This window comes from Leptonychotes weddellii, chromosome 2, assembly GCF_054177405.1.
Source record: "Leptonychotes weddellii isolate Sample4059 chromosome 2, ASM5417740v2, whole genome shotgun sequence".
NCBI lineage: Eukaryota > Metazoa > Chordata > Mammalia > Carnivora > Phocidae > Leptonychotes > Leptonychotes weddellii.
The window spans coordinates 138,065,939-138,086,694 of record NC_138370.1 but is presented as its reverse complement, the minus strand read 5'-3'; the positions used below and the strand labels follow the sequence as shown (position 1 = coordinate 138,086,694).

At 38.8% G+C, this 20,756-nt stretch overlaps 1 protein-coding gene across 11 annotated transcripts in view; it reads left to right on the top strand.

Moving 5' to 3' along the window:
* CRACD (capping protein inhibiting regulator of actin dynamics) overlaps nucleotides 1-20,756 on the top strand; it is a 256,370-nt gene that overhangs the window by 54,356 nt on the left and 181,258 nt on the right. Inside the window, exon 1 of one of the 11 annotated variants that reach the window (XM_081812350.1) lies at nucleotides 10,337-10,769. The exons of the other annotated variants lie outside the window; for them this stretch is intronic. The gene's annotated coding sequence lies outside the window, so the exon portion shown is untranslated. Of the gene's footprint in view, nucleotides 1-10,336; nucleotides 10,770-20,756 lie in introns of those variants that run through there. 11 annotated transcript variants of the gene reach the window in all.

Below are 20,756 nucleotides of genomic sequence, written 5' to 3'. Positions count from 1 at the left end.
AAATTTGTGTTATCTCTTCATCTCACATAAGACAAAACAAAACCAAAAAATATTATACATATAAAAGTTTTTCTATAACTTAGAAACTTTTCGTAATAGCCCCTTTCCAAAATAAATACGAAGGTATATGTTGATCCTTACCCAATTTCTTTATTTTCAAGTCTAGTTATTGAAGATTAAAAATGTAGCTGGTAATTAACAGTAAATGTGTTTATGCCAAAACTACATTACAATCAAGTTGTAACACAGTACATACAGATGGATTTAATGATGTAAAATCTAAATGCAAATTTTCAAACCTTAATTTGGATTACAAATGATCCGAGTGGGGAAAACCCATCGCATGGGCCCTCTGTTGCCCAGTGCCAGAGCCCCTAATGAGGTGGCAAGTGGGAGCACAGTAGAAAACCCTGAGGTTTTAGATCTGGTGAGGAAGGACCTTAGACGTCATGTCTTGCAACCTCCCTAGTTACAAAGGAGGAAACTAACACCTGGAACACTAGCAGATTCATGCAGGAGCACATGGTTACTTCTTGACACATCCGTGGCGGGACCACGGCTCTCTTCCTTTCCGGTTGCCCTTTTCTCCTCAAGGCTGTACCTGTATGTTGTCAAGTTCTGCTGTTTTGGCAACTTGATTGGAGAAGCAATCTGTTTCTCTTCTATTCCTTCTGTCCTTTTTTTTGTTGTTGTTGAGAATATTTTCCACGTCAAAAAGGTATAAAGAATAGCATTAATTATTTAATTAAATAATTACCTGTGCATCCAGCACTCACTTTAAGCTATTAAAACATTACACATTGATTCAAAGCCCCTTCCCTGGTCATATTTCCCTCCCTATCCCCTAGAGGTGACTACTGTCTTGAATTTGTCATTTAGTTTTTCTATGTATATCTCTGTACTCTTATTAAAAATGAGGGTATTGGGCGCCTGGGGGGCTCAGATGGTTAAGTGTCTGCCTTCAGCTCAGGTCATGATCCTGGAGTCCTGGAATCGAGTCCTGCATCGGGCTCCCTGATCAGTGGGGAGCCTGCTTCTCTCCCTCTGCCTCTTTCTCTCTCATGAATAAATAAATAATAAAAAAAAAATGAGGGTATTACTAAACAGTATATAGTATCATTGTGCAAAAATTAAACATCATATACAAGGTATATCAAATATATGCTTCTCAATTTGTTTTTATTCTACTCAGTCTTGTTTATGAGAGTCAGCCCGTTGCTGTATATATCGCTCCATTTCAATCATTTCCACTGCTATGTAGTTTTCCATTTTATGAACATACTGTATTTCTGTATTCTTTTGCTGATATTTAGGCTGTTTTTATAGTTTGTTCAAGAATGATGCTGCTATGAATATTCTTAAATATATTTCCTGTGCGTATGTGTGAAAGTTTATTTAGGGTATGCCTCTGTGGGTGGATTTGCGAAGTCATAGGTTGTGTACATTTTCAGTCTTTCCAGATGCTGCCAAATTGTTCTGCAAAGTGGTTGCACCAGTTTCCATTCCTAGTTAATAGTATGGGTTCCTGTTGCTCCACAGCCTTGCCAGCCATGATTTTGTGCCAGTCTAATGCATTTTAATTTCTGTCATTATGAATGAATATCAGCATCTCTTTCATGTTTATTGGCCACTTGGGTTTTTTATTTTTTTATTTTATTTTTTTTAAAGATTTTATTTATTTATTTATTTTAATTTATTTATTTATTTGCGAGAGAGAATGAGAGACAGCACATGAGAGGGGGGAGGGTCAGAGGGAGGAGCAGACTCCCTGCAGAGCAGGGAGCCCGATGCGAGACTCGATCCCGGGACTCCAGGATCATGACCTGAGCCGAAGGCAGTCGCTTAACCAACTGAGCCACCCAGGCGCCCGCCACTTGGGTTTTTTACAGTGTATTTTTTTTCCTTTTTCTAATCAGAGTCCTAGAGACAGAATGGACTGAGTGGTCCTAGTGTCCATCTCCTCATTTTACAAATGAGGAAACGGGCTAGAGAAATGTAGTGACTAATTTAAGGTGCCCAAGCAGACAAAAACTCAGGGGCCATGCCTCCCAGTCATCTGTTCTATTTTACCGAATAGTCAATTCATGCGTTTGGGTGAATTCCCTTTTTGGTATTGTTAAGAACAGGGTCTAGGGCTAAACTGATTGGTCAGAAGAGTTTAATTAGTGAGTGTGTGGATGACATATGTGACATTGTTTTATCTGAACTTTCTGAAAACCCACACCATTATCTCCTTGTTTAAAACCCTTCTGGGTTTCTCATTGCTCCTTGGAAAGTCAATCTGCTTAGCTCTCTCTACTGGATTGGGCCCCTCCTGCCTCTTTAGGCTCTTCTCGATCCCTCCTTGTCTGCCTTCCAGCCACACTGGGTTTCTTTTGGCTTCACACTTGCCGTGCTCCCTTCCTCTCTCTGCCTGCAACTCTCTCTCCCTCCCTTCCTCTGGCTCATTCTTGTGCCTTTCTCGGGGCAGCCTTCCTGAGCACTCCTCCTAGCCCTCATCCCTACTCACTCCTCACGAGGCCTCATACCTTTCATAGCACTCATCACAGTTGCAGGTTTACATTTAAATGTACAGTTATTTATTTTAAGATTTTTATTTATTTTTGAGAGAGCGCGCGCATGCACGCACACGAGTAGGGGTAGGGGCAGAGGGAGAAGCAGAATCCCTACTGAGCAGGGAGCCCGATGTGGGACTCGATCCCAGGACCCTGGGATCATGACCTGAGCTGAAGGCAGACGCTTAATTGACTGAGCTACCCCGGCATCCCTGTATTGAAGATTTATATTCATGACTCAAAGTATATGGCAAGGGAGAGGTAGAAGGAGAGAAAAAGGAAAAAGGAGAATTAGACATTGGAAGGAGGAATGCTAGATCAGTAATTGCCTGATCAGGGAGCCTGCAGAATGGGCCATTTGAACTTTCTGGGCATTCCCAATACAGCTAGCTGGCTGGGTGAACTCCAAGTCTAAGAGAATCTGGACAGTGATGGACCACTTACTAACTTAGAGGGGAAAACTTCTGAATAGATCTTAGCTAGACCTTTCCTTCTAAGATTCTGGTTTGAAGAACTCAAAATGAGGGTACACTATAAGAATAAAAAGCAGTTTTGCTCCCTCCTTCAAATTATTACTTTTACTTGCACAAGACAAATATGGGTCTGTATATGACTAATCATTTTGTTACCTTAATCCTTAAAGGATAATAGAACTCCTAGCATAGTCCGGTGAGAGTCTGTGTCCAAGTAGAAATTTTGCTTTTATTATTAGATTTTTCTTATGTCTTTTGTACATCTCGGCATTGCCTCAGTAGAAGAAAAGAGGAGACATCTTTACCTTTTCATGAGTATGTCCATAATTCTTAAAACATTACATTGCCATAATTACTCAAAGTTCTTCTTTTTTTTTAAAAGATTTATTTAGAGAGAGAGCACAAGCAGTGGGGAGGGAGGGGCAGAGGGAGAGAGAGAATCCTAAGCAGACTCCCCACTGAGCATGGAGCCCAACATGGGGCTCCATCTCACGACTCCAAGATCATGACCTGAGCTAAAATCAAAAGTTGGATGCTTAACTGACTGAGCCACCCAGCGCCTCACTTCAATGTTGTTCTTAATTCACTATCAAAAGAAATAAGTTATTTCTGGATTGTTCACTTAGCAGTAGGTAGCAAGCATATGTTTTCAGGATGGATAATAACAGACTGTCACATTTCCTGTTTAGTTTTGGTATCTCTTTCTTAGCCAGGGAGTTAAGAACTTCCTTTGTAAGTCTTCACTTCACTTCCTTCACTTCCTTTGTAAGTCTTCACTTCCTTTCCAACCTGTAATACCTTTGTTTTCTGTCCAAATTTATTGAGCCTAGAGATTAGCTAGAATATGATTCTAAATGTGGAATATCTATGATGTTTGTTGGGTATTTATTATAGCTAATCTTACTCCCATCTTTTCACTCTTGATACTCTGCAATTCCAACCCTGGAAAATCTAATTGCTTCTTCCAGAGCTTTGGGCTAATACCCTAAGTAATCCTTTTTGTGACCTCTACCTTCAGGATTCTTCCAACCCCAAGCTCTTGTCCTTATTAAAACCTATTTTCTGAAAAGTTGCTGGGTAGGTATTGAAGGTACTATGTTAGAGCTTGTTCTCCTATTGAAGGACTTTCAGGCCTATGTGGAATGGTGTGTAGGGCGGTTTTCCGGGGCAGTGTCCTTTCTGATATACCTTGATGCAGCGACAGAACTGTCCCTTCAAGTTCGGGCTTCTTGTCTTTTTAAAGCTCTTCATAAAAACCCATTTGTTCCCAGGCCACACTTCCTCAAGCCAAATCCTCCCCATCCTTTAGACTTCTGCTGGAGTTGGGAAAGGCCCTAGGGGTTCTTAGAATTATAAACCCATAAATAGCTGACAGAGCACAGGAGATATGATAGAGGTGATATGAAGCTCATGTCCCCCGAATGGATCCTACTCTATAAAGAATTATAAGACTAAACTCTGGAGACTGCTAGTGTTTAAAAAGCACTCATCCTTATTGAAGGAGATTTGTACGTTTCTTGACCTTCTGACACTGTCAGTCTGAATAGTATATTTGGAAAGTTCCAAGGCTGGCAAGATTGATTTATTCCGATCTGCACACCTTTTCAGTATTAGCTGTGTGGAAATTTTCTCATCAGCCATAAGAAAGCTGTTTTATAGTCAGAGCAGGTCATATAGCTCCCTAAAGCAAATAGCAGGCTGGCTTATCTGAACATGGTGAGGAAATCATTATTCTTTTTTCCTCTTTTTTCTTGGTTCCTCTGTAATAGCTTGGTCTTTAATAATTGGATCTCATTTGGGTTGTACAAGAACATGAGAATATTTAATGAGCACTATTGAGCTCATTAAAGGCATATTCAAGGCCAAGCTCTCTGTATTCATCCTAAGGCTATGCAACCTAGAATAGTGCCTTAGGTGGCACCAGAGATAATTGGTGACACTTGCCAGCCTTGCACATGAACTTCTAATGGAAGCAGTGTACATAATGTTTAATGAGCATTAGTACCTAAGACAAGCTGCCTGGGATCATATCCTGGACTGACCACTTACTGAATGACCTTGAACAGGTTATTTACCCTCTTAGTACCTCTATTTTCCCCCTGTGTATAATGGGGGCAGTGATAATACTTACCTTAAAGGGCTGTTGTATTTATAATACATTTAGAACAATGTCTAGCACATATGTACTCAGTAAATTTTAGCTACTATCATTCCTTTTCTTCTCTTTTCTTCTTTCTACCTGACACTCTTTTCATCCTGTCTTTCCTTCTTCTAGTTTTCCATCTTGTCATTTCCTTAGCTTTTGGACCTGGCAGGGCCCACCAGCCCTGTCAGTCCCGTTGGTCTGTTCAGGGCTACTACCTCTTGTAGAAATGAGGTGTCTTTCTTTCTGTTTAGTAAGTTTCTAAGTTAGAATTTCCTCTTTAGAACATTGAATGGAGATGTTCATTCTGCCTTAGGGAAGGTGAACACAATTGGTTGTGCTAGCTGAGATAGGTATTTATTGCTGGGAGGCAAGAAGAAGAGTGTGTTGATTCCGACAAAGAAGTTATTTTAGGCCATGGGTCTCACACATTTGTAAATGAATACTTTCCTCTTTAGGAAGGTACCTACATTTTAGTCTAAGTTAGGATTCAAACATTAGGCAATTGCTAGTTGCTTGCCAAATTTTCAGTCTTACTTAATAAAAGGGACCATAAACACTGTGTATATAGATCTCCAGACTATGTTAGATCTAAAGATGCTGAGGGTCCTTTTGCTCTGGAAAGGTACTAATTTTTGAAGTTTTCAGAGGGAAAGGAGCTCTTTTCTGTTTGTTTTAGATGGAGTACATAAGAAATAGGTAACTATAATCCAGATCAGTTACTTTTGGCCAAAATGGGCTACTTAGCTTAGTTGGCTTCCTGCTTCCGTTTTTCAGTTACAAAGGGAAAAATATATTTATAGTTGAGAAATATGGCAGACACTACTGTAACCGAGTGATCAAGATTAACACTGCCAATAATACAATATATCAGTACCCCTGATACGATGCATGTGAAGGGCACAACAGCACTTCTCTGGTATTTTTGCCTAAAATGCATAGCCTCAGTCCAGTCTTTTTTTTTTTTTAAAGATTTTATTTATTTATTTGAGAGAGAGAGAATGAGAGACAGAAAGCACGAGAGGGAAGAGGGTCAGAGGGAGAAGCAGACCCCCTGCTGAACAGGGAGCCCGATGCAGGACTCGATCCCGGGACTCCAGGATCATGACCTGAGCCGAAGGCAGTCGCTTAACCAACTGAGCCGCCCAGGCGCCCCAGCCTCAGTCCAGTCTTGAGAAAACACCAGACAGGGGTGCCTGGGTGGCTCAGTCGGTTAAGCGTCTGTGTTCAGCTCAGGTCATGATCCCAGGGTCCTGGGATCGAGCCCCACATCAGGCTCCCTGCTCAGAAGGGAGCCTGCTTCTCCCTTTCCCTCTGCCTGCTGCTCCCCCTGCTTGTGCTCTCCCTCTCTCTCTTGCTTGCTCACTCTCTCTGACAAATAATTAAAATCTTAAAAAAAAAAAAAGAAAACACTAGACAGATTAAAATTGAGAGAATATACAAATACAAATAACTCACCAGTACTCATCCGAAGTGTCAAGGTCATGAAGGATAAGGAAAGACTGAGGAGGACCTGTCATAGATTAGAGGATATCAAGTAGCTGTAACAACTAAATGCAATGTGGGATTCTGGATTGGATCCTGAAAGAGAAGCAGGGTCATTAGGGGAACAGCTGGTGGAATTTGAATAAAGTATGTAAATTTGGTTAATATTGTTATACCAATGCTAATTTAATGATTGTACTGTGATTATATAGGTTGTTAACATTAGGAAATAGTGAGTGAAAGGTATATATGAACTCTAAAAAGTTTGCAACTTCAGGGGCACCTGGGTGGCTCAGTTGGTTAAGCATCTGCCTTCACCTCTCAGGTCATGATCCCAGGGTTCTGGGATCGAGCCCTGTATCAGGCTCCCTGCTCAGGAGGGAGTCTGTTTCTCCCTCTCCCTCTGCCCTTCCCTACCGTTCATGCTCTCTCTCTCTCAGATAAATAAATAAAATCTTTAAAAAAATGTTTGCAACTTTTATGTAAATTCGAAGTTATTTCAACATTAAATATAAGAAAAGAAATTTAAATAACATAGGTAAATTTTTAAATGTAATTAGATTTAGAAGATAAAGGTGAGGAAAACTCCCAGAAAGTAGAGAAAAAAGAGAGAAAATATAAGAAAATTAGAGTGTCAGTACTACAGATGCAACATCCCAATAACAGGAAATCCACAGAGAAGGAGAAATGGAAGGGAGAAAGTCATCAAAGATACAATTCAAGAAAATTTCACAGAATTGGAGAACGTCAGTTTCCATATTGAAAAGGCCCATTGAGAACTCAGCACAACAGATGCAAGTGAACCCACACTGAAGCTTAGGTGTGACATTGCAAAATATTTGGAATAAAGGGTGGATCTTAAAAGCTTTCAGAAAAATGGAGAGAACAGGTTACATACCCAATGTTAAGAATCAAACTGGCATCAGACTTCTCAGCAGCACTGTTGAAACACATGGGCACAGTAAAGCAGTAGAAAGAATACAGTAAGAAAATGAAGCAATGCCTTCAAAATTCTGAGGGAAGTATTTCTAGTCATCCCCTTTTGCCTGCAGTGTGCCTGCCCCCTCCCTGAAACCCTCAATCAGGGTAGCAGAAGCAGAACTCCCGAACATAGCTGCTCCATCAACTCTGCCCCTGCCCCCTCCTGTCCCCCTCCCATCCCTGCAGTCCTGCTTATTACCTGCTCCTTTCTGGCTGCTTCCTTTTGGTGATACTTTCTATGTCAGAACAGGAAAGGGAATAAAATAAAGTGAAGTCCAGTACCAAAAACAAACAAAGAAACCATCTTCAGTGTATGAGGGTGAAATAAGTACATTTTCATACATTCAAGGTCTCGAAATTTTTACTTTCTAGCAAATTACTAGAAGAGTATTTTCATCAAAGTAAAGATGTCAAAGGGATGGGGGAGAGAGAGAAACCTGAAAAGCAGGAAATAGTGGCTTTAACACAAAAGTGAGATAAAGGGAATACACAGAGTATTGGTGAAGGAAAATCTCAAAGATGACAACTTTGTGGTTAGCCTAGAGAGCAAAATAGTCCAAATTTGAACAGGTCCAAAGTCTTCAGGGGCCATGTTGTCAAGAAGATGAAATTGACAGAATTTTTTATTTAACTCATTAAGAGAAGATGTAAACAGTTTGTGGAGAATTTTCAAAATAATTGCAGTAACTACATTTAAAAAATTAAAAACAAGACAGTCACTGAGTTTGGGGTTAGGGTAGGAACAGGAGCTGTTCGGGAAAATATAATCATTAGTGCAGCATGTGGTCAGCTGGAAATATTTATGTAGTAATAATGTAGACATTGAATATAGAGCCATACAAAATGATAATTATAGTGGGAGGATGGGAAGGGTGGGTTTGCAGGTATGGATTGGGAAGGGTGGGTGAGTTCCATATGGAAGTCTAAAAGATAACAGACTTTTATACCTAAAAAATCGAAAGCAGCAATATAACATTGTATTTGGAAATATGGAGGTCAGTGCCAAAATAAACAATTAAAAGATTTTAATGTGTTTGTCTCTGGGAAGTAGGGAAACAATGGGATGGGGAAGGCATTGCTATTTTGTTGTAATGAGCCATGTAGAACTATTCGGTTTTTAAAACTACTTGTGTATATAACTTTGCTACTAAAGACAACATAAATATAAAAAAGCAAAGTAAGTAAAAATAAAAGTAAAAACTAACTCCCAAAATGTAAGTTTTTAAAAAATTTTAAGATATTTCATTTACCGTAAGAAAATGGAGTTTTTATGATCCCTGCATGGTAACCTTAAGAGGAGAGAATGAGAGATAAAAAGTAACCAAAGGAGTTATTGTTGGAGGAAGCACTGACTTCGTATACATGACAGTTTGCCAATTGTCCTGGTTATCTAAACCTTCTCAAAAACCTTTTGTTTTCTTTGAGAAAAAAGTTACTCATGAGCTAAAATAGAAATCACACCTAGACCATATTGCTTAAATTCTGTGTTTGACACAGTCCTTTACTCTCCCCCACCCTCATTTCTTCTGGCCTGATGGGGATCAAGTATAGTGATTATTTATATCGGGTTATTGGCTTTTTAGGTTAGTTTCAATTTCAGCCGTTAGGCTCCATTAATTTTTGGTTTGAAATATGGTCACTGTAAGTAAAGGTGTTGCATCTAAGACCAAAAAAATAAAAAAATAAAAACCCAAATAGTAAGCCTGTCTGTGTATCTGTTCAGTTTAGTTGTCATGTGAAACCACCATATTGAGGTCAATGGGATCCTAATGTGGACTTTGTTCTAATAGCTTAATTTGATTCACTTAGTCTCTCTGGATTAATAAAAATTCTTGTTTCTAAACTTGATCTTAGCCAAAAGGCCAGGAAGCAATAAAAGAAATTCTTGTTTCTACTATGTGTTATTTAAAATTTTGGTCTTTATGTTTTTATTTGACAAAATTTACTATCTTGTTCTAATCTATTGTCTATTCTAGTGTGTGTTGATGAATAAAAATATCAGTTATCTTTGGTTGCTAATCTTTTCTAAGTACTAAGTGAGTTAACACCCACAATTGCACCTAATTTAACTGACAAATGGAAAATAAATGTGATGTGAGATGGCATTAGGTTTTTTTCATAGTTTGTAAGAAGCTATTTGGAGGTTTAACTGAAAAAAAATGAAGTTCTTTTTCATGGGACATTTCTGGTGATCATAGAAGAGTTTTATTGGAAGCCATGGGAACATGTTTTTCCATGTTATTCCATTTAAAAAGTAATCCTTTTTTTGCATCCTTTTAGAGGAGAAATGAAGTTGCTAAGATGGTTAAACAAAATTCGCTGTATTTCATTGCCTGTGACACTTTGAAAGGCCTGTGAATCCTTTCTTCCTCATCTCTGTTCCATCCCAGTACCCTGACAGCATCCTATCACAGCATTTATCTCAGGGCTATGTTTGCTTCTCACACCAAACTATAAGGCTCTTGGAGATTGGGGTTGGATTCTGTTCTTTATGGTATCCTCAGTGATTAGCGTTGTGCCTGGGGATGAAATTAAATTAATACATCATTAAAATTTTTACAAAAAGCATTTTTTTCTATGAACTGATCACTGGAGGCGTTTGCCATATTGGAGATCTCCAAAGCTGTTCTTGTATAAATAAAAGCATTAGAGACCCTCCATAATAAATTTCAGAAAAGACACTCTTCCCTTTTTAAAAATTTACCTCCCATGGAGGGTCATTGAGTACAAAAATGTTTATTGAGTATAGGATCAATTTGGAATATATTCAACTATAAATAACCAGAAACCTAACAGTGGCTTAAGCAGTAAGGACTTTATTTGTCTCACATAGTAGAATGTCTGGGGTAGGCAGCCCATGGCTGATCTGCTGGCTCAGCGAGGTTACCATAGACTTCGGCTCCTTCTGTTCTTCCATTAGTCCTTGTAGATCTTGTTCTCGTGCTTGTCAGTAGATGCCTGTTGCAGCTCATGGTATTGTCCCCACATTTCAGGCAAGAAGAAAGGGAAGAGTGGCAAAGGGCTGATGGGACGTATCAGGAGACTCTGGCCCCTTTAAAAGCCTTTCCTAGAAGACATCCCAGTGACTTTTGCTTACATTTCATTTGCCAGAGAAAGCTTCAAGGGAGCCTGGTAAGATAAGTATTTAACTTTTCAGCAGCTGTAGGAAGGTGAAGAGTAAGTAGTTTGTGGATCATTTTCAGAAATGAATTTCAGAAACTAGATCTTCCCTTAAATGTTTGCTTCATTTTAAATAACGCTTCTGGAACACTATTAAACTGTAGGGTGAGAGTCTTTAGAGATTCATAAACATCAGTCTGGTCAGTTGCTACCTTTATCAAAAAGAATGAAACAGAGTAAAATAAGAAATAGAGAATATCAGGATGTGTCTTACTTGGTTAGGGCAAGTATTTTGTGAAATACTGGGTCACAATGTATGCTATTTCTTACCTGTGCATTCCAAACAAAAAACCAGAAAACCGTTGTTCTGGAGAATCGTTGATTTTACAAGTATTTTCTCTTATAATTATAAGCAACTTGGGAGTATATGAGGAACTTATAAAGGAGAGAAAAGCGTGTGCACAAATACTCCTAAGACAGGAAGAAAGGTGTCTGAGTTATGAAGGATACTAATAAAGTGTGCGGAAGGTCAGTGAATTCAATTTATAATAATTCTAACAGGGGTAGGGGATGTGGTGAGTAGAGGTTCTGAAAGGCCTTTGAATGAAGGGAATGGCCTTTGAACTGAGACTTGAGTCTTTTTTGTCTGCCCCTATAATGCACTGGGCATTGTTCATACCTTTGTTAGAACTGATTGTGCATGTCATTTCAGAACCCTGCACTTTTACACAATCAAATTTTTTAGAGTTATGAAAATTTTAAGAGTATCTTTATTTCACTCTGGACCTAGTAATTATGCCTTTTTCAAAAATGACTGCATTTTCTAAATCCCAGAATGTCAAGATGACTTTTGGACAAGTCATCTTTACTTCCAGGTCTCGGGTAATAATTGGCCGTTCTAAGAAAAATGTGACCATACATGTGCTCCTTTATTTTTCCAGTAATAGCTTTGCTATTGTGGAAATAGAAGATTGGTGTTGCTAATAAAATAAAACAAAACTTGTTTAAAAAATCAAAGTGCTCCTAGACTCATAAGAGTCTTAAGTGTTGGAAGATGCTTCAGAGGAAATAGAGATTCAAACACAAAGGAATGAAGCCTTACCCAGGAACCTGGCCTGGGTCATTGGCTTCTCAGTCCATTGCTGTTTTTACTGCCTCCAGTTAGTAATTTTGAGAAGGATAAGGAGGTAAGCCAGGAGAATGCTATTCCAGGACTCTCTATTCTTGCTAGATACAAGATGATTTCACACCTTGAAAATGATTTGGTAATAATATCGTCAGAACTACCAAGGTTAATTGTTTTCATCCCACTGCTCTGTTCCTCTGGTCAGCATTCTCTGGGTTCCACAGTCATTAGAATTCCGAGTTACTGCTGAGGATACAGTGACCCATTTTCAGAATCAAAAAGATCAGCTCATCTGTCTCCTTGCCAGTCAGTGTTAGGTGTTTGCTGCTCTTTGTTTGCTTCTGCCTCCGCTCTTGAATAATTGCTTCAATCAGCAAGCTTAGTCATCTTCTCTGTGTGGTGCAGAAGGTGATAAGAAGTTGTACCAGTCCTGGGGCGCCTGGGTGGCTCAGTCGTTAAGCATCTGCCTTCGGCTCAGGTCATGATCCCAGGGTCCTGGGATCGAGCCTCGCATTGGGCTCCCTGCTCTGCGGGAAGCCTGCTTCTCCCTCTCCCACTCCCCCTGCTTGTGTTCCTTCTCTCGCTGTGTCTCTCTCTGTCAAATAAATAAATAAAATTTTTACAAAAAAAAAAGTTGTACCAGTCCTATCCAGTGAGAGAGTGTAATAAATTTTCTTTCTCATGTGCATATATAGATCTTATCTAGTTCCTTGAGTCATAGGACTCCTGTTCTTTGACTCAGGAACATAGCAGTCATATTCTGGTTTCATAATAGTATAGGGGAAAAGGAACTTGTATAAGAAAAAAATTAAAAATTTTATCTAGAGCCTAGACATGGCAAGATAGACCCTTTACACAATCAATACGTATACACATATACTTTATTGTCTTCATTTCTATGGGGGTAGACATTCTTGTCTTCATTTTACAAGAAGTAAGTAATGGAGCTGTAATTCAATCCCAGATCCTTCTCATTCTACTTTGTACTGCACCATGGTGATCATATAGGATTAGAAAGGGATCTTTGCTTAATAGTAGATTCCTTAAAAGGACTGGATATTCACAGGCTTCGGTGCAGCAATTTCAGTTCTCATCATCAAGTTTGTCAAACCTCTGCCCTATCTTTTTTTAGCCTCCTTATTGTAAGTAAATTTATGCAATTAAAAAAAATGTACCAAACAGAAACACTAAGGTGAAAAGACATATGCACCCCCATGTTCATTGCAGCATCATTTATATAGCCAACATAGAGAAATAACATAAATGTCCATTGATGGATAAACAGATAAAGAAATTGTGACTTATGTACACAATGGAATATTAATCGTAAAAGAGAATGAAATCTTGCCATTTGCAACAACATAGATGGGCCTCAAGAGCATTACGCTAAGTGCAATAAGTTAGACAGGGAAAGACAAATACTGTAATCCTATACGATCTCCCTTATATGTGGAATCTTAAAAAAAAAAAAAAAAAAGGCAAGATCATAGATACAGAGAACAGAATGGTGGTTGCCAGAGGCAAGGGGTGGGAGAAATTGCTGGACTGGGTTTTTTATTGTTGTTTTTGTTGTTTAAATATATTGAATAAAAAATTAAAAAAAATTTCTGCACTAGGGGAAAAAAAGATGTAAGATTAAGTCAGCGTGGGAGCTTCTGGGAAAGATTTTACTCTTTACTCTTTTACTCATTTTTATCACGTGATAAAATTTTAAGCAATGATGTAAAACTGTATATAATCAAGTTCCATTCTCAGTCTTTTTTCTTCCATATGACATCCTCTTCCTAAGATCCAAAGCATCTTAAGTAATATGGTTTCTTTTTGTAATGATACCTCTCAGAGAGATGTCCATCCCCAGAGGGTAACATTTTAAAAGATGTTATCTTTAATATGGGCAAAGGATCTGGGGTGCCTGAGTGACTCAGTCAGTTAAGCGTCCAACTCTTGGTTTCAGCTCAGGTCATGATCTCATGGATTGTGGGATCAAGCCCTGTGGTGGGCTCCACTCTCAGTGGGGAGTCTGCTTGAAGATTCTCTCCCTCTTCCCCTTCCCCAACTTGCTCTTGCCCATGCACACGTGTGTGTGCACTCTCTCTCTCAAATAAATAAATAAATCTTGTTTAAAAAATGGGCAAAGAGATCAGTTATTTAGAAACCTCTTCAATCTGGCATGATGTCTTTAACCCGAAGAGTTGACAGAGTACAATATTACTATATTTATTGCACCCAGAGTCATATGATCTGTGACATATACCATCTCTGCGTTTGCACACCAATTTAATGCTCATGATGTCCATTCACAGACAGTATTTCAGAATGGCACTTTGAGCCTCTTTCTTCCTCTTTGGTTGTCTGTCATCTTCACCCCTACACCAGGTGGAACTGGTTTATTTGCCTGGTGAGTACAGGGTAAAAAAACAATTTTTTTTTTAAGTACCATAGTACATCTTTGGCTTTTTCCAACTGAGTGGATTTTTCATTTTTAAAGTTGTTTTCCATAAGAATAGCAATACTTTATGAATAGTGAAACTGTATCATTTATTTCTATCCAACTGACAGATTTTCATCATTAATGACAACCATTATAAGATACATCAACCATAGACTAATCTTCAGCTGAATCGTAAGGAACTACAGAGATCATCTGGCCCACCCTCTTTATTTTGTACAATCCAGATTATCCCTTTTCCTGTCCTGTATGCTCCTGAGTTCTTTCATTTGCTCATTTATTACTTCATTTGTTCATTCATTCCTTCCTTTTTTCCTTTATCCAGAATACTTACTGAGTATCTATCACATGCTATGCACTAGGTTGGATCCTGAGGATACAGTGATGAATACATTTTTTGACTTCACTGTGCCTATAAATCTATGGGAAGAAACAGACTCACATGTTGCTAACTATGATACAATTTAATAAGTGGAAAAATGGAGCCATAATTATGGGAGCTTTGAGGACCCATTAGTTCATTCTGACTAAGCATTTTCATCCATTTCAGTGGGTGATTAGGAAACTTAGGGGTTTGTTTTGTTTTTATTCATAGATACTTAGAATGTTTAAAGTAGAAAAAAATCAGAAGCTGCAGGTTAATATCAACAGGGAAGGAATATAAGAGTGCAGTCATTTCTCAAGTTCTTTTGTATAGTGACAATTGTATGTATGTAATCAGAGAATGAGGTCAGTCTGTATTGTACAGTGAATTATTTCTTATTCAGCTCAACAAAATACTCTCTAGATGGGTCATTCATTGAGAGGTGAAAGTAGATTTTAAAAACATGGAGCAATATAGCCAGGATTTATTAAGTTCCTGCCGTATAGCCAGAATTGTGGTAAGATTCATCACTGTCACCATTATGGTAGCTAACATTTATTGAGTGCTTTCTCTGTGCACTCACTGTAGGAATCACTTCACATACGTCATCTCATCTAATTCTCACAAAAACCGTACATGGTATGGTGGTTGCTATGATATCCTCATTATACAGATAAGGAAACTGAGGCCTACAGATGTGTAACTTGCCCATGACATGACCACCCAGCTCCTGAGTGGCAGAGTTAGGACTCTCTCTCAGAGCCCATGTGTAGGAGAGCTGACAACACCAACTCTTTGGCCCTCCATTTTGTTTGTGCCTACACAGTGAGCTCCCTTGGGGCTACGTGTTCCAGTCCCCGTGGAGGGTAACGAATGCCCTGACCAGAATGCAGAAAGCCTTGTTTTGATTGTCCCTACAGCGGTGCACAGAATGCCCCACTTTAGATAACTAGTAGGGATGGCTGGCACACCTAAGGGGCCACTTTAGAAAAATACCCTGTGACCTCACCACCATGCCCCTTGCTCCATGAAAGCTGTGCTGTAAGGTGCGGACTGGGCAGGGCATGGGGCACTATACATTCTGCCTGGATCGACCGTCCCCTTGATTCCCCAGTGTATAGTGACCCTGAATGAAACTGTAAACGGTATGGAGTGGCTTGCTTCGGTTTTCTGTCCCAAAGTGCTTTCTCAGTCTGGAGGATACTTTACTGATCCTCCTCTACCTTCTAACACCATGTTCTTAACAACTTTTCTGGATAAAAGAAGTGAAAGGGATCTATAGTTTAGGATGGTTTATGCTTTTTTATCACATGGTAAAATTTTAAGCAATGATGTGAAACTGTATATAATCAAGTTCCATTCTCAGTCTTTTTTCTTCCATATGACATCCTCTTCCTAAGCCGATCTCATCCAGTCCTCTGATTCGAATCCCCATCTCTCAAATGGTGACTTCTAAAACTGTATCAGCAAGCACCACCTTTCCTATGACTCCAAACTGCTTTTCCACCTTCTACTGGACGTCTGCATACAGTTGTCCCGTAGACATTTCATGCACAGGGTGTCTAAAGAGAAACTTAGGAGCTGCTCATCTGTGTTTGCTCATTCTGTTCCAGAATTCATTAATGGCCCACCATCTATGCCCCTCTCCAAAGCACAAGCATCCAGATGTTGCCCTCCTTTCTTCCACCATCCTGTAGCTATCTCCATTCTAATCTGTGATTTTCACTGCCCCCTGTCATTTATCTCAAGTATTCTGATTTCAGGATTTTGTGGTGAAATTAATTTAATAGATCTCTTGGAGATTAAACTACTTAAAATGACTGGACTGTTTGGGTATGAAGAAAAAGTACACACTGAATGAACTTTGGTTATATATTTAATTCTGACAAACATGTCAGAATTCTGTCTTGATTTCAAAGCATTTGAGGTTTGGAGCTTATTTCAAGCTATTCCTTTTTGCTTCTGTAGCACTTTGTATGTTTTTCTGTGATCTCACTGGTCACATTTTTGTAAGTATTTGTTTATATTTATCATTCCATTGAATAGCAGAGACTTGACTTCTTTGGTTTGGTCTGTGAGGCCCAGCCACCACCAAGCACACTGCTAGACGCAGCAAACATTTACCAGTGTTTGCCAGTTCAGGGAAAGAGTCACATAATATTAAAATCGAAAATTAACCACAAATAGGCTAGGAAAGCATAATTTTAATTTTCTAAGAAGTTATCAAATTGTTCTCTATTAGTAACTAGCAGCCGATCAAATGGTTGTAGAAAATCTTAGCCTTTTTCACATGAATCCACACAATATGAGTTGTTAAATTCTGAGAATACAATTTTCTCTGCTTAAAAATCTTGAGTGGCTAGGTTACCTAATAATCAAGTATCCTTTCAAATCTGATTAGAAAGCTCCTGTTTACGATTTCACCCCGAAGGATTCTAAAACCTGATGTAAAAATAAGATAATATGTCACAATAACTAGGGGAATGGTTATAAATGAGCCATGATTCAGTAGCATTAATGTCAGCGATTCGCAATTTGGTCTTTTTGCCTATTTCTTTTGTGAACGACCATTATCTGTTTGATTAGGGTTGTCCTGCCCGTTCTAAAACATGTTTGACTTCTAAAACGTGTGAATATCACAGAATAACAGGGATTTGTTTGTTGTTGCATTTGAAGGCTAGAACCCAGCACCAGTCAACACTACTAGTTCTGATACTTATTCTCAAGATCGTGGGTTTTTAAATGCTGCTAAGTGGGGTTAATCGCAGAACAGAAGAATATCTCAGAATGTGATATTGACTGATGAACACTGATAATAATAGCTGACATTTGCTGAATGTTTACTATATGTGAGGCACTGTTCTGAGGACTTCACAGGTACTCTGAGGCAGGTGCACTTACTATTCCCATTTTATAGATGAGGAAACTGAGAGATCAAGCAATTTTCTCCATCTCACACAGCCAATAGGTGGCAGAGCTGGGGACTCCAGTGTGGGTGATCTGATTCCAGACACCACACTATTAATCACTACATTCTTGGTGATACTTAAAAGTACCGTTGGGTATCACCGAATTCTAGAGACACCAGAAACTAGCAGGTATTCAGTAAATGGATGCTGAAATAAAATCAATTATACATAGATCCAGAAGCTGGGCAACCATACATCTTAACTGATCACAATTTCTCCGTACCTATTACTAATGGGGCTTCCTTACTTAAAAAAAATTCTTTAATGATGGAAATTTCCAAACATACACAGAAGTAGAGAGGGTAGTATAATGAACCCTTGTAAATTCATCACCCAGATTTGACAGTTTTATCAACACATAACCAATCTTGTTTGCTCTGTATCCCCTTACCACCACCCAGTTGTAATATTTGAAAGCAAATTCCAGACATCACACTATTTTATTCATAAATTCTTCAGTGCGTATCTTATCAAAAAAGGAGTCTTTAAAAATATAATCTCAATCACGTCACACCTAAAAATTAAAAATAACATACCTATTCAGTGTTTAAATTTTCCTATTTAATAAGTGTATTTTTATGGTTGGTTTGTTTGAATCAGAATCCAGCTAAGGTTCTTACATTGCATTTGGTTGATCTGTTTCCTAAGTCTCTTCCTCTGTGAACATTCCTTCTCTTCCCTCTTTTCTCTTACCATTTGTTGAAGAAACATGGTTATTTGTCCTGTAGAGTATTCTGCATCATCTCACCCTACCTTTGGGTGAGGAAGAGTTGCTTTTCATTTCCCGAAAGTCTAGGAAGGGACAGTAGAGCAGTTGTGGACTGAGATATCCCTACGGGAACCAGCGGCCCCTGGGAAGCCAAAAGGGACAACAGGCAGCCTGGCCGTCCTGGCGTACTGCGTGGGGGTCTCTTTTTGTGCAGTGATCCTTTTATCTTTTATATTCATCTGATAATAATGAGGATGAGGCACAGGCGTGCCTTCTGAATCCTCAAATAATTATCAAATGATGCTGAATGTATATTAAGTGATATGTTCTAATTCTTTGAAAACCGTTAAGTTCATATATGTTTGAAAAAATTAATTCCCATTAACCGTGATATCATTTAATTAGAATATCCAATGCTATGTTTATTCTTAAAATATAGGTTCAGGGAATGGAAACTTTGGTAGTAAGGAATATGTTGGGTGATAAGTTTGAGACCATGTGAGTATCATACTCCCCAGTGGTTTTTTTTTACATCCATTGATGATCCTAAATCACCTGTTATATGGGGGTTGCAAAATGGTGATTTTTCTAATTTTATTGTACCTTCTACATTATTAGTTGGCATTCTTCTGTAAAGAAGAGCTTCTCTTGTTTTTCTCCCTTGTCTTTTATTTGCTCTCTCATTATACCACCTCTCTTTCTCTTATCATTTTGTACTCCTGGAAATTTTTAGAGTTTATGATACATTACTCTCATTTTTCTTTTTGATGTTCATATTGCACAAATTTGGCCAGTGGGAGACCTTTCAAACCTGTTCCCGTTGACTTTTAACAGGATCCTTTAGTCTTTGGTACTTCTTTGTTTACTAGCCCAGCAAGATGTCTCAGGATCACCTTACTATCCCTGCCCCAGACTAAAACTCAGCCATTTCTTTAAGGATTCCCACCTCTGTCGTGGGGAATGGTATTTTAACAACCAAGATCTGGGCGCTAGGTGTATGCATATTGCTTTCTTCCATGCCCCTTTGGGCATGGCCCTGAGTCTTCAGCCGAGGGTGGAGGGAAGATATCTGGCCTTTAAACCCTGCTAAGAGAATCCCTTAATCTCTCCCAGGTCCCTTACGATTGTTGATAGTTGAGTGAACAGTATTTCCAGTTTTTCCATTCTCTGAGGATGAAAATTTGTAGGCTGTTTTCTACTCCAGTTGACTTAAAATTTTACTTGCTCTGTTGTTACCAAGGAATCATAGAATTATAGACTCTTTACAACTTTTTACTTAAAAATTGTTTTAACCAGGGCTTCTTTACCAAGTTTGAAAATCTGGTATAAGTGAATTATAGTCCTAGAAAAATACTCATCCACAAAATATTTTTACATAGAATTTAATTGGGTTCTTGTACTTCTAGAGTTCAGTTGTCGCTATGAAACTGCACTTAAGATCCCAGTTGTGTTCCAGCCCTGTTGTGCTATGTGTAAGGGAGCTCGGGATCAATGAAGGTTTGGGTGACTTCCTTAAGGTTATACACTAGCAGAAACAAGACAAGAACCTAGGGTATTTTGTCTGGTTTTTATTCTCATGAAAAATAACTACCCCCATTTGTTATCTCAGAGTAGGTTCTGGAATGTAGTGAGAAAAGGACCTTCAAATGAAAAGAATGGCCTTATGGAGTGAAAAAAGGAGGAATAACTTTTTATTTTAAGAACAACAGTCAATTAGAAGCAGGGCACCTGAATTTTCCAGTTTAAAAAGAATAGAATTCTCTGTTATTGAAATCTTTTTTTCTCAAATTCCCTTTTCTTGCTTCCTCCACCCCTGATACTTAACATGAAAAGTGGCTGATATTTTTGGAGGTAGAGGCTACACATGGTGTTTTGGGAAATGAATGAACTGTGGAACTTTTCTACCCGTGAACCAGTGCTTTCCCTGTTGTATAGCATATGTTACCTTAGACTCTCTTAAGATACATACCTGGGGTGTGTCTGGCTGGCTTTATGAAATACTGGTCATGGATTGTCTTTTATTAGTATGTCTTAGTTGTCCATTAGCCCTATGTAGCTCTTTAGTTTTATTAATGTATGGTTCTCTGTAGAAACCCTCTTATTCAGTACACTATTGTAACCTTCAGTCTGGTAAGCCTCATTAGATCTCGGCTTTGTGCCAGAGAGCCAAAGCTAGCTCCAAGGCAGCACATATCGAAGCTGTCTGTAGGCTTTGTTTGCACAAAGGGACACTTCTATTACACTGTCCTTGGTATCACAATGGGTGGAAGAGGGAAATGTTACTGTCTTTTCTCCAGCATTTTCTTGTAGTGGAAGAGATTGATTGAGACACACAGGCAGGCACTAGAATTTGAGCAAAATAAAATGGGAGTTGTCACTGGG